The sequence below is a fragment of the Phodopus roborovskii genome, unplaced genomic scaffold (genome assembly GCF_943737965.1).
Source record: "Phodopus roborovskii unplaced genomic scaffold, PHOROB, whole genome shotgun sequence".
In the NCBI taxonomy this organism is placed as follows: Eukaryota; Metazoa; Chordata; class Mammalia; order Rodentia; family Cricetidae; genus Phodopus; species Phodopus roborovskii.
Window position 1 is genome coordinate 92,135 of NW_026125145.1, and position 18,580 is coordinate 110,714.

Consider the following 18,580-nt stretch of genomic DNA (forward strand, 5'->3'; position numbering starts at 1 on the left):
CTAGATTACAAAATGTACCCATGAAAAGCAGAAGGGGGCTATTTGAAAAGAGGCAGGGGAGGAGCATGAGGAAAGAAGTGGGGGGGGCGTTAGAAGAGGTAATAACTTGTGTATGAATGTGATTTAAGTCCATTTAAAACAAATAAAAATATAAATTAAAACATCTGAGAAACAAGAACAGTGATCTCAAATGGTTCTTCACACACTGGATTTTGTGCTGTAAAATAAGACCAATTCTGATGTTTCACAATGTTCTTTATTGTACTGAAGTTTTGCATAGTAAAAATCATCAAAAATTTACTAAACTTCATTTAGTAAACCACTAACTTTATCTCCTCCTCCTCCCTCTCTCTCCCTCTCCTCCTCCTCCTAATAGTTTGTGTTTTCTATTTTTTTATCCTCCTCCCCAATTGTCCTTCCCAGTTCTGCTACTCTCCATTCATGGATCCCTTCTCCCCAGATAACTCTCTTTTTGCTCTCATGTCACCCATGTTCCAGTACCTTCTCCCTCCTGCCTTAAGATCCCGTCTTCTGCTCTTATGATCCCATTTCTACTTTCATAACCTCTACTTGCAACCATTCCACACTGGATTTCTATCTAGATTCCGCAGGAGAGAGAAAACATGGTATTTATCTTTATGAGCCTAGCTTGTTTTGCTTAACACAATGGTTTGTTTTATGTAACCCTAGCTGGAAACTAAAGACTTGAACTCCTGACCTTCCTTCCTCTACCTTCTGAGTGCTGGCATTAGTCATATGGTAAGTTGTATATTTTTTGTTGTTGTTGTTTTTGACTTGAGAATTTCTTTTTGTTTTTGTTTTTGAGACCAGGTTTCACTGTGTAACCCAGGTTTGCCTATATCCCTTTATAGACCTGGCTGACGTCAAACTCACACAGATCTAAGTCCTTGGGACTCAAGGAGGGTGCCTCCAAGCCTGGCCCTAAGGAATAATTTTTAAGCCCACGTAGATTTTCCCTGTTCTGTTTAGAGTGCTGTTCATTAGTTTAGCCAGATGTTTTTGTTTGCTGTGTATTCTGACAGTGACTTCTTTTTATTTTTCTTGTTATGGATGAATCACTGTGCTTGTGCCTTGTGACTGGGAGGAGCTGTATTTTTTCAGTCTGATCGTTTTGTGGCTTGAATAATCTCTCTCCTGTAGCTGTCAATCACCCAGGACTCTGTGCCATGGAATATAGTTTTTTTTTCTTCCCGTGACAGTGGTTCCCATTAATTAATTTAAATAAATGACAGTGGTGCCCATTAATAATTAGGTAGTTGTCACACATAAAATATTCTAGTAATTCATGATCTACATTCATTTATTTACAAATATAAATGAAAAAATTTAACAGCGTGATAAACCCTGAAGCCAGAACTTTTTAAATATAAAGAGGAAAAAATATGCATTCTATTAGTTAAACATATGCTTTTGAGAATGGTTGAAATGATTGGTTTTTAAAAATATGTTTTCATCTTTTATGGGAATCAATTTACCACAAGCTTCATCTATACCATTCTTAGGCATATAGCCAAAGGATGCTACATACTATGACAGAGACACTTGCTCAACCATGTTATGGCTCTGTTCATAATACCCAGAAATTGGAAACAATCTAGAAGTTCCAGAAGAAGGGATAAAGAAAACATGCTACATTTACACAATGGAGTATTACCCCATCTGTTAAAAAAAAAAAAAAAGCAAAACAAAACAATTAAATTTGCAGGTAAATGTGTCGAACTAGAGAAAATCATCCTTGATGAGGTATCTCAGACTCAGAAAGACAGTTATGTAATATATTTTCTTACGTGTAGCTGTTGAGTCTATGATAACCAAGATCAATCTGTAGAACCATAGGGAGTAGGTGTGTCCAAGAATGGAGTCCTGTGGTGAACATTCTGAGTGCTGTGTGGAAACTCCAAGAAAGCAAGACAAGAACTGTCCTTGAAATCTGTTTTTGTGCCTCTCTCAGGGGTAGCAGATAGGAGTGACTTACTTCAGATTATTCATGACGACTGGCTATTGTTACTTGTTTCCATGCCTCTATAGAAACACATGTTTTTGTCATGTGTGACTTGTCTATCATGTGTGGTTTGTTCTTGTAATTGTAAAGTTTACTTATGTGGCTCCTCTTAAACCTCAGAGTATAAATTGTCCGATGCTTTGAATAAAGCTGGCTATTGCATGGGACTTTAGTCTACTTCATTTGTTGGCTCTATTCTCCCAGCTCCTGCTACCAGCTGGAGTGGTAAACAGTTAGGTATAGAGTAAGAGGTTAGTACAGACAAATCTCATTAGGAAAGCAAAAGAGAAGAAATAGCTTTTGGTGGGTGGATTGGGGGGCACTGGAATGAAAGATTAAGTAGGAAGGGGAGAGGAGAGGAAATATGGGGAGACACAGCTAAGTTTAAGGGCAATTTGAGGGGTAGAATGGAAATCTAATACAGTAGAAACCTCCTAAAATATGAATATATGTGAAAGCAACCTAAAAAGGAATTAGCAAATAATGGGGGTGGGTGGGATCTTGTGGAAGAGATGAAGCTACCAGTACTGGGTTTGGTTTATATCTAATTGAGTTGTTGGTCAAAGGGGTCCCATTGGAATCCCTAAACAACCCAGGCTGTTGCCAAGACAATAGGCTGCTCTCCACAAATGCCAGTGTGTCCTTATTGCTGAAGACAACACCCACACAAGTCATTGAATATGGGTAAGGCTAGCTAGCTGTTGCCTACACAGAACCTTCACCCTTAGGTTCTAGTGCCTTTGTAATGGGAAGGTATTCCATACAATACCGAAAAAGAAATGTAAATACTGAGCCAGCCCAAAATCCTTTGACCTACAGTGGTGTTCTAGAACACAGGAAGAAATAGCAGCTGAAAACTACTGTGGAATTGTAAACATTTTGTCAGATGTTAGAATACACTTACTATTTGGGAAGCAAGATTTATTAGGTGCATTAATGTGCAAGATAACTTTTTTATCAATAATACTCCGGCATGTTGTCCTGAGTCTCAGCGCCTCATTTAAATTGGGGTATTTCAACTTTTCCTCAGGTACAACTCAGCTGTAGCTTAATGTGTCTATCAGTCTCCCATAGTTCATTCACTGGAACATACCGAGACAAATCTTGAACATCAAAGCACACATACTCTTCCTTTCCAAGGGGTCTGTTCACTCAGATCACTGTTTGTAATTTACACAAAGAAATAAGGGTAAGTCTATCTGAATGTATTAGTAACGTTCTGTTGCTCTGATAAAACACTAACCAAAAGCAACTTGGGGAAGAAAGGGTTTATCAGACATAACATTTCACATTACAGGCCATCGTGGAGGGAAGCCAGGGTCGGGAGCGAAACAGACCACAGAAGGAAAACAGGGCTTGCTAGCTTCCCTTTCATGCTTGTTCATCTGCCTTTTTTAAACAACCCAGACTGTCTGCCCGGGGCTGGCACTGCCCACAGCAGCCCAGGCTGTCCCACGGGGACTTATCTCCAGGTGGCCTGATGGAGGCAGTTCCTCAGTGCAGGTTTCCTCTTCCTGGATAACTCTAGTCTGTATCAGGCTGACAAACACTAAGAGCTACATTCATGTTTTACAACGAGAAAATACTCAATAGCAAATATCCACTGACAAATGGGAAGTGAGCGGTTAAATGTGTAGCCTAATATAAGAATTTGACTAAGTTGTAGAATTTACAGGTTGGGTTGAGTGACATACTCTTTGATAACTAGAATACAGGAAAACTGTTTTATCTGAGCTAATGAGAACTTGACAAACTTAGGCTAAATCTTTTTCTATTTCCTTTGTTTACTCTAATAGGGAGGTGATGAGCAGTAACTAGACAAAAGAAGATAAATTGTTTAGAAGGGGGTAATTTGAACCAGAAATCTAGAGAATGATGGGGGAACATATCAAAAATAAAATTAATAATTTAAATCACATTTTTTGGTTTGTTTTCTGCTGAAATTTGCAGAAACTGAATAATTATGTATGTTTCTATGACAAAACTTTAGTATTTGGTTTATAAAATGCAATGTTTGTGATTTGTACATTACAAAGCAACCTCTTCCAGGAACTCATAGTGAATTAGGCTATGGGAAGTTCATTGGCTCCATCAGAAACCACTACACATTGGCTTAACTAAGAAGAAAAGTTGGTATTTTGACTGCACCTATGACACATATTAGCCTGTCCTGCACTCATGCCTTACAGATCCCATCTCAGGTACTTTTCTGAGCATATGATGAATTATTAGTTCCCTCTCGGAGAGGAGACTCATCCAAATCAAACAAGTTAATCACCCCCCCCCCTCCACAAAAAAAGGCAGGAAGGGTTGGCTCCAGTTCTAAATTTTCTCATTTTATAGTGGTGCCTCTATGGATAGCGAATATCAACTTTTTACGTAATTCTAAACGACACCTCAAATTCATGGGGAGGGAAAGCAGAGCGGCAGCTGGCAGGGGAAGGGAAGGAGGGGCAGCCATGGGGACTGTTCACAAACAGGTACACAGTTCAGAGCGGGACAGGATCTGGACATGGGCAGCGGAGATGGCTGCAGTATGCTTAAAATTGAAAGCTAGCATATTTTCTATGTATATTTAATCTCAGCTTTTAAATGGTCTTCAATGCTGCTCATTTAATTTTATAGTTTTTGCTAGAGAATGCAGAAGGCTTTGAAATCATTTTCATTTCAATTACATGATTCTCATAGTGGGTTTTTTTTTTTTGTTTGTTTGTTTTTGGTTTTTGAGCTGTGTTTTTGAGACAGTTTTTCTGTGTAGCCCTGGCTCTCCTGTAGATGAGACTGACCTCGAACTCACAGACTTTTATTACATTTATTTATTTCTTGTAGGAGTGGGGCCTGTGTGTGGCATTCACACACTTGCAAGAGCTGATTCTTTCCTTCACCATGTGGATCCTGGGGATTCAACTCAGGCCATCAGGCTTGAAGGATACCTTTACCTACTGAGCCAACTTGCCAGCCCAGTACTAAACATTTTGAAACAAAAATGTATACTGTAAAAGAAAAAATAAGAATAATTATCATGTTAACTGATACCAAAATGTTACAATTTATTTCAAACGATAGACCAGTCTTTTAAAAAAATTGTAAGAGTCATTTGGCCTGAGTTGAAAGTTGAGAAAGACATGCATACAGTTAAAATATCACACAATTTAGCATTGCCACGGAAAGGCAATAGTGGTTGTGTTTATTGGGGGCTCTTTTTCCAACTGAGTTTTCCTTCTCTTCTCTTTCTTTTCCTTTCCTTTTTCCTTCCCTCTCTCCCTCTCTCCCTTCCTTCCTTCCTTCCTTCCTTCCTTCCTTCCTTCCTTCCTTCCTTCCTTTCTTTCTTCATGTAGCCCACAGTGGCCTTGAACTTGCTACGTACCTAAGGATAGCCTTGCACTCCTCATCCTCTTGCTCCCAAGTGCTAGGATTGCTGGTGTGTCACCACAAATGGCTAACTGTTTTTCAGAGACTGCTATAATAAATGGTAAAGTCTGAAGAAAAATAACCATTTAAAGAATGCATTCAGCTATTTAGTAATTCTTAGATTCTTGAGTATTGTCATGTGAAATGTTTCTTTCCTTAGTAGCTCATGCTGACAGGTTGGGTTGAGGATGAAAATGTGTAGGACCCACACTGGATTTGAAGGAGGCAGAGAGATGTCCATGCCCAGGAGCTATGAGCTGAGTCCTGTTGGCAATGCTGCTGTTAGCAGGCGTCTCACACTTTTAGCTTCCCTTTGATTACCTTCTGAGATTCAGCTGATAAGCTGCTTTCTTCCCTCACTTGTATAGGAGGTATCATATATTTTATGTTTGAAGAGCTTTTAGTTTCTCCAAAACCACACACTTAGCCAACTAATGAATCAGAAGAGGGGTAATGGCTTTCATTGTTAATGTTTATATTTTGCTTTGTAGTGGCAGAAAAATATAGACAGTGGTTATTTCTGCTGTTTCAGAGTTAGAAAGGGATAAAGTTGGGCTTTATAAGGAAACAAATGACTTCCTGACTTGAAAAGCTTTGGGTCATGAAGAACATACAACATGCTTTTAGTTTCTTTTAGTCAAAAAGACACGAATTGAAAATGTCTTTAAAAGCCTTCTATTTATATAGGGTACATCTATGCCATTAGGATATGAGCTTGGGAATGGAAATGTAAGCATACACATCACAAAGTGCTTAAATCCTGACTCTAAAAGTGTGAGTGTTAGTGGGGCTTCTCAGTAAGCTTCCTGTTTTACAGAGAAGCATGGAAGCTACAGCTAAGGAACTGGCATACCTCTGCACACTTAAGCTCAGCCAGCAGGGTTCTCAGAGCCTATGCTCAGTTGTATTGGTTCATGAACAGTTCTCTCCTTGATTCAAATAAAGGAACTGTTTTTTCTAGTGTGCAGAGTGCGTGCGTGTGTGCATGTGTGCATGAGTGCGTGCGTGAGTGCGTGTATGTGTGTGTGTGTGTGTGTGGTGTGCCTAAGGATGTCTGAAGTTGACATTGGGTATCTTAATCATTCTTCCCTTTATTTTTGAAGGCAGGCTCTCTTGCTGAACCCAGGGCTTGCAGATTCCTGCTAGTCTATCTAGCCAGCTCACAGCAGGAATCTCTAAAGTTTGCCAAATTCTAATCTTGGGGAATTTGCTTTAAAACCCATTTTATCTTGAAAACTTAACAACGAGTAAATTGTGAAGATTTGCTGCCTTCATGTCCATACATTTAAGACTATCTGTGGGGAGGATATTACTGAATATAACTACTCCATTTAGTTTTTAAGGCTCCAATAAGGTTACCAACTTTTATATAAGAATGTAATACCACGTTAATTCTTATAGTATCTTTTGCCAATAATACTCTAAATACTTTCAAAGAAAAGTGTTTCCCAAGCACACGATTTATTCCTTGCTCTTGTCCTGTCAACCATGTGTAGAGCAGTGTGGTAAAAAATTTGAAAACATCCTTTAGAAATAGACTCACAATTCATGTCAAACTTGTATTTTAAATGGTAATTCCAACAAACCATCTTCATATATAATGCAAGAACACAGCACACAGTGGGCTAAAACAATGTTTAAAGAAACAAGTTTTGTCTTTCTATTTCTCCAGGGAGTCCCTTAAAGCCTGTTAGACTATTCAGAAAAATTACCCATACATTTTGTGAAAACCTGTATTAGTAAGTGCCAATGCTGAATTTTCATTTCTTTTGGGGTTTTAATGTTTGAGAATACAACTAGAAATACCTGTTAGAGATGAAGTCTAGGAAAATAAATGTAAACAGAAATTCAGATTGAATTTCTTTTTCATCCCTGGAAGAACTGTTGAAAAGCTGGCCGTGAAAGGCTGTTCCCTTGTGTATAGAGTATTATGGCTGAAAATGCAAGGTCATCTTCAAATACAAAAGACTCCAGGTTTCCAAAAAGAATGTATTTTAGGAATGGTGGAAGAGAAATGGCTGGCTGGAGGCGAGGGGGAGATTGCCCCATTGTACCCTGAAACATGGCTGTTTCTGAAACAGGGCTTGGAATTTTTAGACTAATGAAAATGATAATTTGGTTCACTTTCTCTGGCATCTTTTTGCACCCAGATTACTTGCCCATCCCACCGGTGAGGGGCTTCATTTTCATGGGTGTTGCTGAACTTCGATGGCTTATTAAAATTGTAAATTGATCTTTTTGATGAGATAACCGCTTTAGTGTTAACAGCTTTATGGATTTGTGTGTTCAAAGTGTCATGGAAAACAGCTGTCTCCAAGTTTGAATTTTGACGTAGGCTTGTTTGTCAACCTCAGAAGGTCATCTGGTCAAGCCGTTTTCCTCTCTGTGTGTTGGGGGACTGAAGGTAGAACAGATTTTTGGCTCAGCTTGCGGAGTTCCAAGCTTTGAGTAAGGGATAAGTCTTTTTTCAGCACCGTCTTCTATAGAAATAGGAAGAACAAACTTTCCTAAGAGGTGTGCAAAGGATGGAAGGACACGGATGCTGCCATGGTTCAGGGTCCAACTTGTAAATTGTTGCTTTGCCCAAATGAACACCATATGAACTTAAAGGACTCAGCATCCTGCCTCCTTTGAAGCCTGTGTTGATTTTGTAAATTGGGGGAGCCGCTCTCTTTGCCACTTGAATAAAGAGATTGGACAGGCCTCCCGGTATGCCCACATATGACCACAGAAATATGTTTCAAAATATAAAGCCAGAAGCAAACTACTTGAAACTAGTTAAATGATTCAGGAGTAATATGCTATTTGTTTGTTTATTTATTAATTTGACAGGCTGACCTTGAAATTCTAACCTTCCTGCTTCCCTTCTGAGGTCTGAGATTACAGGTTTAGGCCACTACCCTTGGATGAAGATAACCAGCATTTCCACCCCTTTATCCCCTTCTCCTCCTCTTTAAACCTCCAACTTTACTGATAGAACAGTGTTAGGTTTATGGGAAATTTGAACAGAAAGTGTGGAGTACCTACTCATCCTCACTGACCTTCCTTCCCCAGCTTCTCCAATGTTTTTTTTTTTTTTATATAATTGATGAGCCAGTATCAATGTATTGCAGATTAAGAATCAGAGTTTACATTAGGTTTTGTTTGTTGTTGTTGTCCATTCTGTGGGTTTGACAAATTTGACAAATTTGAAATGCCATCTATCCACTGTTTAGGGCATCATGAGAAATAGTATCACATCTCTAAAAATTCTAATTCTTATTTTTTTCTTTCTCCAAACTCCAGATCACCAATAGTCTTTTTTTTTGTTTGTTTGTTTGTATAGCTTTTCCTTTTTCAGAATGGTATCCCTGTAGTCACATAGCATATATTTCTCATAGTAGCTTTTTTTTTTCACTTAGCAGCATATATTTGTCTTTGTCTTTGGTAGCATAATGATTCATTTATTTTTATCAATGAATAAATTGTATAGCTGCATATATGGAATCCATAGATAGATACACTATAGTTTGTTTACACATCCATCTATTGTAAAATATTTTGATTATTTCACATTTTGGTAACTGTGAACAAAACTATTGTAAACATTTCCTTTGAAGGCTTTTGTGTGGGCATAGTGTTTAGCACACTTGTGTAAATACTGAGTGTGATTGCTGGATAAATGATAAGAGCATGTTTACTGTTATAAGACTTTTAAGGCTAACTTTCTCCTTTAAGTACTTAAGTGGGAAAAGAGCTAAAAGGATGCTGACACCAACAACCATGAGCCTTTAAACCTGGTCTGTTCCCAGCACATTAGCACAGCCTTATTAGAGGACAGTGAAGGAGGATTTTCCTTTTCTCCTGGATTGAGACTATATTCATTAAAATAGTGGGCATGGGGGAAAATAAGGAACCTTGCTAAGTGCAGGAGGTGCTGTCGGCCTCAGAGGAGTACCTATTTGAAGTGGTTGACTTTTGTAGGTATGGGTATCTGAATCTGCACCTCCTTTGTCTTCTCTCTGTCTTCTCACCATACCAGCACTCTACTGTCCCATTTCATCCCTTCCATGTTTGAATTCTAGACTCCCTTTCAGTTCTAGACTCCCACGGAGGTCAGCCAGCCTTCCTCCTGTGTACAGACACTTGCTATGACTCTCAAACTCTCCAGTTTTACTCCCCCTCTCTGCGAGTCTTGCATGCTCTAGCAACTCTGAATCTATCGTTCCTGTCCTTCATTTGATTGTTGCATTAACAAACCTGCACTTTGCCTTTATTTTGCTGTTTCTGATTTCTCGGTCTTCTCTGACCTTTTCGATTCCTTCTGGATAAAGCCTATCACCAGAGCCCGAAATTGTTTCTCACTTTGTTCTTATTCCATTTCTGTTTTGTCAGACTTTGCCAAATGCTCTCTTACCTCTAGTTCTTTCCTTTATGGAGAGATTAAAGTGAATGCTTTTCTTTACAGTCACATATGTCCTGTATTAACAGTGGTAAACACTGAAGTTAGGAAAGAATCCAAGTGTGTGAATCCTGGTACTCATGGCACGCGAAATAGGATTCATTTTATGTGGCTGTTCTGGTTACTTGGTTGGGATCATGAGGAAGCTGTGTTGGGAAGAATTCTGGGGTCAGCATCATCAGGAGAGGTTGAAATGATCAGCTTGTGATGTCTGCCCCAGGTGTGAAGATGTGAGGATCATGCAGGAACTATTCATCAGCCAGCTATTACCAGGCATTTGCAGCTTGTTTTTCTGTATATTTCTCTCTCTCTCTCTCTCTCTCTCTCTCTCTCTCTCTCTCTCTCTCTCTCTCTCTCTCTCTCTCTCTGTGTGTGTGTATGTGTATCTGACTGTTTAAGGTTCAGGTCAATTGCTAATCAATAGAAAGGATTTTCTCCTCATTCCACTTGGTTTTTCTCTAGACATTATTTTAGACATTTCCCTCTATGAAGATATGCTGAGTACATGTTCTCCTTTTCTCACTGTATTGTTAGCTCCTCTGAGGCTTAGACTTTTTCCTTTCTCTGTCTCTCTCCTCTCTCTCTCTTTAAAGACAGGGTTTCTACTGGGTGTTGGTGGTACATGCCTTTAATCCAAGCACTCAGGAGGCAGAGGCAGGCAGATCTTTGTGAGTTTGAGGCCAGCCTGGTCTACAAAGCAAGGTCCACGACAGCCAGGGCTACACAGAGAAACCCTGCCTCAAAAAATAAAATGGAAAAGACAGTGTCTCACTACATAGCCATAAGCCTGGAACTCAGCATGTAGGTCAGTCTGGCCTTGAACTCACAGAGATCTACTTGCCTCTGCCTCCTGAGTGCTGTGGTTATAGATCTGTGGCACCACTCCTAGCTTAAACACAGGCAATTATTTTCATTATTTTTCCTAAGGGTTTCTGATGAAAGCTCTGAGCTTTTAGGATTATATCTAAGATTTCTTTTTTTTTCTGATTTCCACACAGAAATTAGAAAAGCTTCTAAGGTTATCTTGTTTATAAATACTGGCTTGTTGTTGGAGTAAATCTCGTGTGTCCTGCTCATATAACTTTATGTATTATGTTTCCCAAATGAATGGCAGCTCTTGGATTCAACAACTCATTCCAGTTCCCTCAGGAACCAAGAACTGTGGTTCATTTTGAACAAAGAAAGTGAGGGATAGACATTTCTGGTCAGTACAATGACGGGGGAGTTTAGCCTTCAATATTGCATTAGTATTGTATTACTAATTACTGTATTAGTCACCTATATTTTTGTCACTGTGATGAAATAGCTGATGAAGGGTACTTACAAAGTAAAAAGAGTTTTATTTTGGACCATTGTTCTGGAGATTGGGTGGCCCTAATAATTTTGATTTCTCTTGAGGGCAGCTCATTGTAAGAGCACATATGAAAGTCAGAAGTGGGGTGTGGCTGCTTGATGGGGACCCAAAGTCCCTTTTGCAGGCACACCTTCAGTGACCTCAAGGTTGTCCATTAGGTTCTACTTTCTTAAGGTTCTTGTTATCAGTACCTTTATCCTTTGCATGTGGTCCTTTAGGGAACATGCACCCAAACCATAGCAAACATATTAATCACTCTACTTAAGCAAATATTAGATATCAGGGAGCCATATGGTGGTGGTATGTATATAACTGGCTGTAGTGGATTATTAACAAGCCGTTCAATCTTATTGCTGTGATTTCAGATCTGAGTCAATATTTATAGAACATTCATAAGATTAAAATAAACCAAATGTAGAAAAAAATGACACAAAATCTTTAAATTCCCATAGTTGATGGGTAGCAAATAATTCATTTGGGACAACGACAAGCCAAGTTTTCTGTACATTTAACAGGTAGCTAATAGTGCTCTGTGTGTATGTGCTAAGTGTGTGTGACTGGAGGGGGCAGGCGGAAAGCTGGTGGGGCTAAGAAGACAGGAGCATTGAGCTAGATGTTGCAAGTATGAGGAGAGAGATAAGTGGAAAAAGTACGTTGTGTAGACATGAGTGGGGGAGAGCCACACTGCAAAGGGAGTGAAGGAATCTGGTGAAAAAAGAAAGGTGTGTTCTAGGACCTGGAGGAAAAGGGCTCGAGGGTGTGGCCAGGGTTTTCTTGGGGTTTTGAGATAGTGCCAACAATAGGATGCCAACAGTGCCTCGCAGCCTTTTCAGACTGTGCATTTTCTTTACACAAACACATGGCATTGGAGTTCTGTCCTTTAAACTTTAATTACTGCTGCTCTGTATACAGATGTTTCCTACCTGTCTCCAGGCAAGTGGATTCTGTTGAGCTTTACTGTTTCAAGTTTGTGAGAAAAGGGATTTATTTCTCAAATATAAATTAGATCAGAGTATTGGAGGTCATAGCTACATACAGACTCCTTGAGCATTCTGAAACAGTCTGTGTGTGTGTCCTTTCTCATTCACCCTCACCCCTTTGAACACTGCCAATCATAAGAAGCGTAGTCCAATGAATCAAGGAGGGGAGGTGTGGACAGATGGCTCATTGTGTAGTGGCTCACGTACTGCCATGCCTGTCTACTGAATCTGACCCTGGGACCCACATGGTGGAAGGAGAGAACTGACTCCTGAAAGTCGTCTTCTGACCTCTGCATGTGTACTCTGTGCCATGTTACACACACACACACACACACACACACGACTGTTATATTTTTCTTTTAAGCATGAGGTTCCCTCCTTAGCACATCCAGGACTAAGTAAGATTAGGGTTCACAGTCTGGGAAAGTTAGTGGAGCAGGAACATGGAAAGGACAAGGTCTTGATGAAAATAGTTGTTCTGAGAGGAAGGCGAGAATAGAAAAAGATGTGAAGAAAGAAGTTTGTGGAAAGCCTGGGAAGCTATGCAAAGTTCAGGGTTCTGAGCTAAGTTATTAATAAGTCATATGTATGCCTTCCCCACAGATTTTTGACTTAGGCAATCTGAAGGATTGTCTTAGCAATCTGAAGGATTGCCTACACTCATGGCTTTTGTGGTGGTCATTGTCAAAAGCAGAAAACAGAAGACAAGTTAGTTAGTAAGAAGAAACAATCACAACTAGAGACTAAATGATTCATATCATGCTCATTACAATTATGGAGACTGATTATATTTCAGGGACTCTGCAGAGTGGGAAGCAGCCAGGTAAGGGAGAACTTCTGATAGAGAGAGAGAAGTAAATAATGATTTTTTTGTCTGAATATTCAGGTGCTCAGTAGACAAATCCCCAGGAGAGTGTGTATTTTTAAAAATAAAACGTATTTTGTATATTTTAGATTGATAAATGATGTTTAAGGTAGAATAAACACACACACATATGATTTACTTAAAATTTTAGTATGTGTGTTTATGTATCTGCATGGGTGTGTGCCATTTGTGTGGGTGCCTGAGGAGGTCAGAAGGTGATGCCACAACCCCAGAGCTGAAGTCACAGATTGTGAGCTGTTTGCCTTATATGGGTGCTGGGAACTAAAAATTCTGGTCCTCTAGGAGAGGAGCAAGTGCTCTTACCTGCTGGGCCAGCAATATGGAGTATATCAACACCTGTGTCATCTTGCATTATTATTATTATGTCATTCATGTCAAGAAGAGCTAAAATTTTCTTATTTAACAATACAATTAAATATTATTCAGCCTTAAGACCCTGATCTTTGTGGATGGAGCTAGAGGACATTGTGGTAAAGTTAAATAAGCCAGGCACTGGAAGAAAAATATTATTTGATGCCTCTTAGAGGTGAAGTAAAGAGAAAGATCTTAGATGCACAGAGATAAAGGCTGAAGCAGCAGTAACCACAGTGGTGAGGGAGGAGAGCCAGAGGAAGTGATTATAAAGTAGGGCAAAGCTCCCAGAACAGTAGGATGCAGGATGAGCAAGGCTAGCCTGAGCGTGCAGGTGTGCAGTGCACGAGAGTGTGTCCTGAAACACCAGGAAGCATTCTGAGGAGAAATTCATGTACATTTGGAAAGAGTTCCTCAGGATCTATGAGACTCTCATCACTAGGGCTGTACATACGAATACCATGAAGTCCCAATAGTTAGATCCAGCAGAAGAAGAAGAAGAAGAAGAAAAAAAACCCTCAGGCTGATTGAAAGAATAATGCTATATGTTCACATACAATGTGATGGAAGAGGGGCCACCAACCTAAAAAATGATTGTTTTATACTTTAATTTGACACAGGTAAGGAGAAGTGTGCACGTTTAGGAGAAGAGGTAAGAGAGAAAAGAAACCACACAGTGGATTGATAGTAAATGTTGATGAGACAGAGCTGTGCGGATAATGGAGCATTTTATGGGTTTAATATATTGTTGATGAATGTAGGGCTAGTCCCTTAGGGAGTGAGCTGTGTGGCTGTGTTGCTGATGTGAGACAAACGGCTTCTTTTTCACATTTTATAAGTATGAAGTATGGAGAAGGGTCATTGAGCAACTCTGTGTTTTGGTTTGCATGAATGGTATGTACTTACTTTGACTTCTCAAAATAGAACTCCAGTTTATTTTCTCAGTACTCTAAGTGAGAAAAGCTGTATTTCTTAAATACAGCCAGTAAGTTCTGAGGGGGTGGGGGGCTATGATTACCATAGTACCTGGGATTTTCAGCAGACACCAGCATAAATATGTTTCCACTTGTGAGTCCAAGGGGATGAGCTCATTGTCAAACCTGTCCAACCTTCAAGTTAGTTTATTTCTTGATGCCTATTATGAAAGCAGGTGGATGTGGTAAAAAGTTAAACAATATATAAAAGAGTATATAATAAATAATAAGCCCAGATCCTCAACACCCCAGAGGCAAATACTGTTACAGATTCTAGTGAGTTTTCCATGCAGTGGGAGGCAGGAAGGTAGCAACAGCTTACCCTGCAACTTATCCTGCTGGATAGTTGCAGGCATGGATAGTTAATGCTACAACCCTAACTATTCATTTATATCATACTTACACAATTCAAGGGCAAATATGCAAACATGTTAGGCCTTTGGATCACTGTCTCATTTTCAAGCTGCCTCCCAGTTGTGTTTGTGCTGAACCAGCATGCTGAGAGTGGAAATGTTGGTGGTGTTTCTCTTAGTATAAGTTTTCATGTATAGCTTCAAACACCTTTGTGGTTTGGGTTGTATTTTGACAGTTGCTAGGCAGCTTAAGTCAGAGAGTCCAGCTGTGCAATTTGTGATTTTTTTTCCATCCTGACATATAATGAGAGCTAAGTCAAATGAAACTAATCAGACTGCTAATGTGTTAATGTTGGCCAGACTGTTTAGAACACACACTTGTAGAACACTGTGAATTCTCACTAAAGCACCAGTGTATACGAATGGATTGAACTCAAAGGAATGCAGGTCAGCACCGTGGGAACAGATGTGCTCAACTGTTAGTGAAATGCAAAACCCAAGTCTCCAGACTCACAGATTCCTGGAGCAGGGGTGTGGCCGGCATTTATTATAACAGCTCAGCTCTGATACACAAGCGTGCAGCTTGTGTTGAACAGCCAGGGAGAGAGACTAGGATTTCTAGAGAAGAGAGAGAGAGAGAGAAAAAAAAAAAGGTAAAAGAAAACGTGGAATTCTAATTTGCCAGATAGAAGAGGTACACTCAAGTTCTTCTTCTGGGAGTTATTTTTGTTGATTTATAAGTGTACTTTTTTTTTTTCCTGGAGAGGAGGGTCAGTATGAAGGATGTTTGATGAAAGTGGATGATCATTGATCATTTTTTATGGATCCATAGTGGATTGCTGTGAGGGAATGTTGTGAACAAATGAAACTCAAGATATAAACTAAAATCTCTGTGAAGGATCTGAGGCAGATGCTTCTGAAGCGTACACATCCACAGTGGAAGGCTTTGAGATAGTTGTGTTGTTGTTTTCCTGAGAAAGAGGAGCAATCAAATCAGCCAGAGACCTTGCCTGGAGATTGGTTTGGCCTGATGTAAGCACTGGAGTCTGGGGCCAGTCCTTTAGCAGGAGAAATAGAGGGCCACTGGGAGGAGCGTTCCCAGGAAAATGAAGACATGGGAAATTTCTTTTCTTGGCCACAGCTCACCTGCATGCTTGCAGAGCACCATGTCTGCTGTTGACGAGTTTCACGAGGCAGATTTTGTGTCCTAGGTGCTGACTAATGAGGGTGGTGGCAAGTTGGTACTGAGGGAATTAAAGGGCACTTGAGAGTCTGTTCCCAAGGTCACAGTCACTCTGCTCCTCACCTGCCTCCTTTAATCACTAGGTGATTCAAGGAGTATGTGGTGTGCCGTGCACTCCACATGTTGTCATGTGCGGCTCTGAAACCACAACACAGTAATAGAAAAGATGCCGCTTTTAGGTATCTGTCTTGCTTTAACTTCAGTCCTTTTGCTGTTCTATATAATCAAATTAATTATGAGATGTCCAGTTAAGATGAGCAATGGAAATTTTAAAACATTCTGGATTTGCCTTTTTTCCTAATTACAAAGACAATTCAGGCATAAAGCAAGCCATTTGGAGAAATAAAAATAGAAGAGTGGTGTTTCTTTCTTTCTTTCTTTCTTTCTTTCTTTCTTTCTTTCTTTCTTTTTTTGTTTTTTGAGACAGGATTTCTCTGTATTTCTTTGGAGCCTGTCCTGGAACTAAGTCTGTAGACCAGGCCTGAAGAGTGGTATTTTAAAATAAACTCTAATTGTTTTTTGAAATATTGTATGAATGAGGTTGAACTAGGAATGAAGTAGTGAAATTCTAAGGGAATCAAGAAAGTTTGAAGAATAATAAAGATTGGACACACCTCTTTCTGCAAGTATGGGGTGAGTCTTTTATCAGTTCATCCAAATACCGAAGCATCTACTAAGAGACAGTCTCCCAGAGGAGACCATTAGCGTGGGAGTGGCTTGTCATTTGAGGGAAGTTGGCTTTCGTGTCCCCGCAGCGCGTGTGACAGCTGAAGCATGGATCTGCATTTTCTGAATGCAAGAGTTCAGTTCATCTATTAGAAGTGAACTTGAATGTGGGCAAACACCCCCCCATACATACTCCATATGTCATACACACACACACATACCATGCATACCACAATACTACACATACCACATAGACACACATACCACACATAATCACACAAACACACACAACATAATCACGCCACATACACATTTACCACACATACATACCACAAACATACATGCACCACACATGCATATACACACACCAAACACACATATACTACATATACACACACACTACACATACATATACCACACATACACTGCACATATACAAACATATATACATAGACATCCATATACACACATACCACATATATACACATACATATCACACACCATACATATACATGTATACACATACACACACATACCACATACACATACCACACCTCCCCCACACCACATATACATCACAACATACATACACACACTATACACACACACACACACACACACACACACACACACACACACCTAGCATTAATGGATGGCAGGATTAAATTGGGATCTTCTATAAGGTTCCATCTAACCCCTTTGTTCAAGTCCTCCTGCCCCCATCACTTCCCTCTCCTTGCCCCATAGTCTGACAGTGAGCTGAGTGCTTTTTCCCGACGTATGGACTCAAAGAGTGTGGGATTCGTTTGAGAAAGTGTGAAACCTGCCTGGAGTTTAGAATAAGTGATTGCCCGAACTACTGTAATATCTCTGAGTGTATATTTGTGTGAGAGAGGGAATGACACAGGAATTCCTGTCCAAATTTAGAATTCTTAGTAAAACTTGGTAGGTGAAGATTTGGGATCATGCACTGGGCCGGTCAATGAACAGGTGGACTACAGAAGCAAACAGTAACAAATGAACAGCAACTTATCCCCAAGGTTGTTAATGCACCAAGGTGGTTACTTTATTGCTTGTAAGTTTCCCTGTAGTTTTTTTTTTTTTTTTTTTAACTCTTTGGGGATCCACCACCCATCTCCCAAATAAATACACAGAGACTTATTCTATGAATACCTGGCCTTAGTGTGGCTTTTTTCTAGCCAGCTTTTCAAACTTAAATTATTCTGTTTCACTTTAACACATTCTGCCTCTGGATTTCTTACCTTTTTTATTCTATTTCTCTTTCCTTCTTACCCTGTGGCTGGCTGTGTGGCTGTGTTTTTTGTGGCTCGCCCCTGTGTCCACCTCTCCTCTTCTTCTCATTCTTTGCTTTTGTTCTTAGATTTCTCCTCCCATTTACTGTCTACCTGCCAGCCCCAACTACTTCTCTCTTCTGTCTAGTTATTGGCCATTCAGCTCTTTATTAGACCAATCAGCCATTTCAGGCAGACAAAGTAACAGAGCTTTACAGAGTTAAACAATGCAACAAAAAAGAACAACACATCTTTGCATCAGTAAACAAATATTCCACAGCATAAACAAATGTAACACATCTTAAACTAATATTCTACAAACTTCTATTTCTGGTCTACCAGAGGACAAGACACAAGGCTTGCAAGTATCTATGACCATATATTCACGTTCTGCATCTTCAGAGTGTTAACCCACTGGGAACCCCAGAAATGGTATAAAGTTTTCAATTTAGTTCTCTCTCTCTCTCTCTCTCTCTCTCTCTCTCTCTCTCTCTCTGAGTGTACATGCTTGGCAAATATTCTGTCACTGAGGTCCACATCTAGTCCCTTGCTCCTAAAGACTTAAGCTGAAGACATTTAAGACCCAGGAGATGTATCGAAAAGACA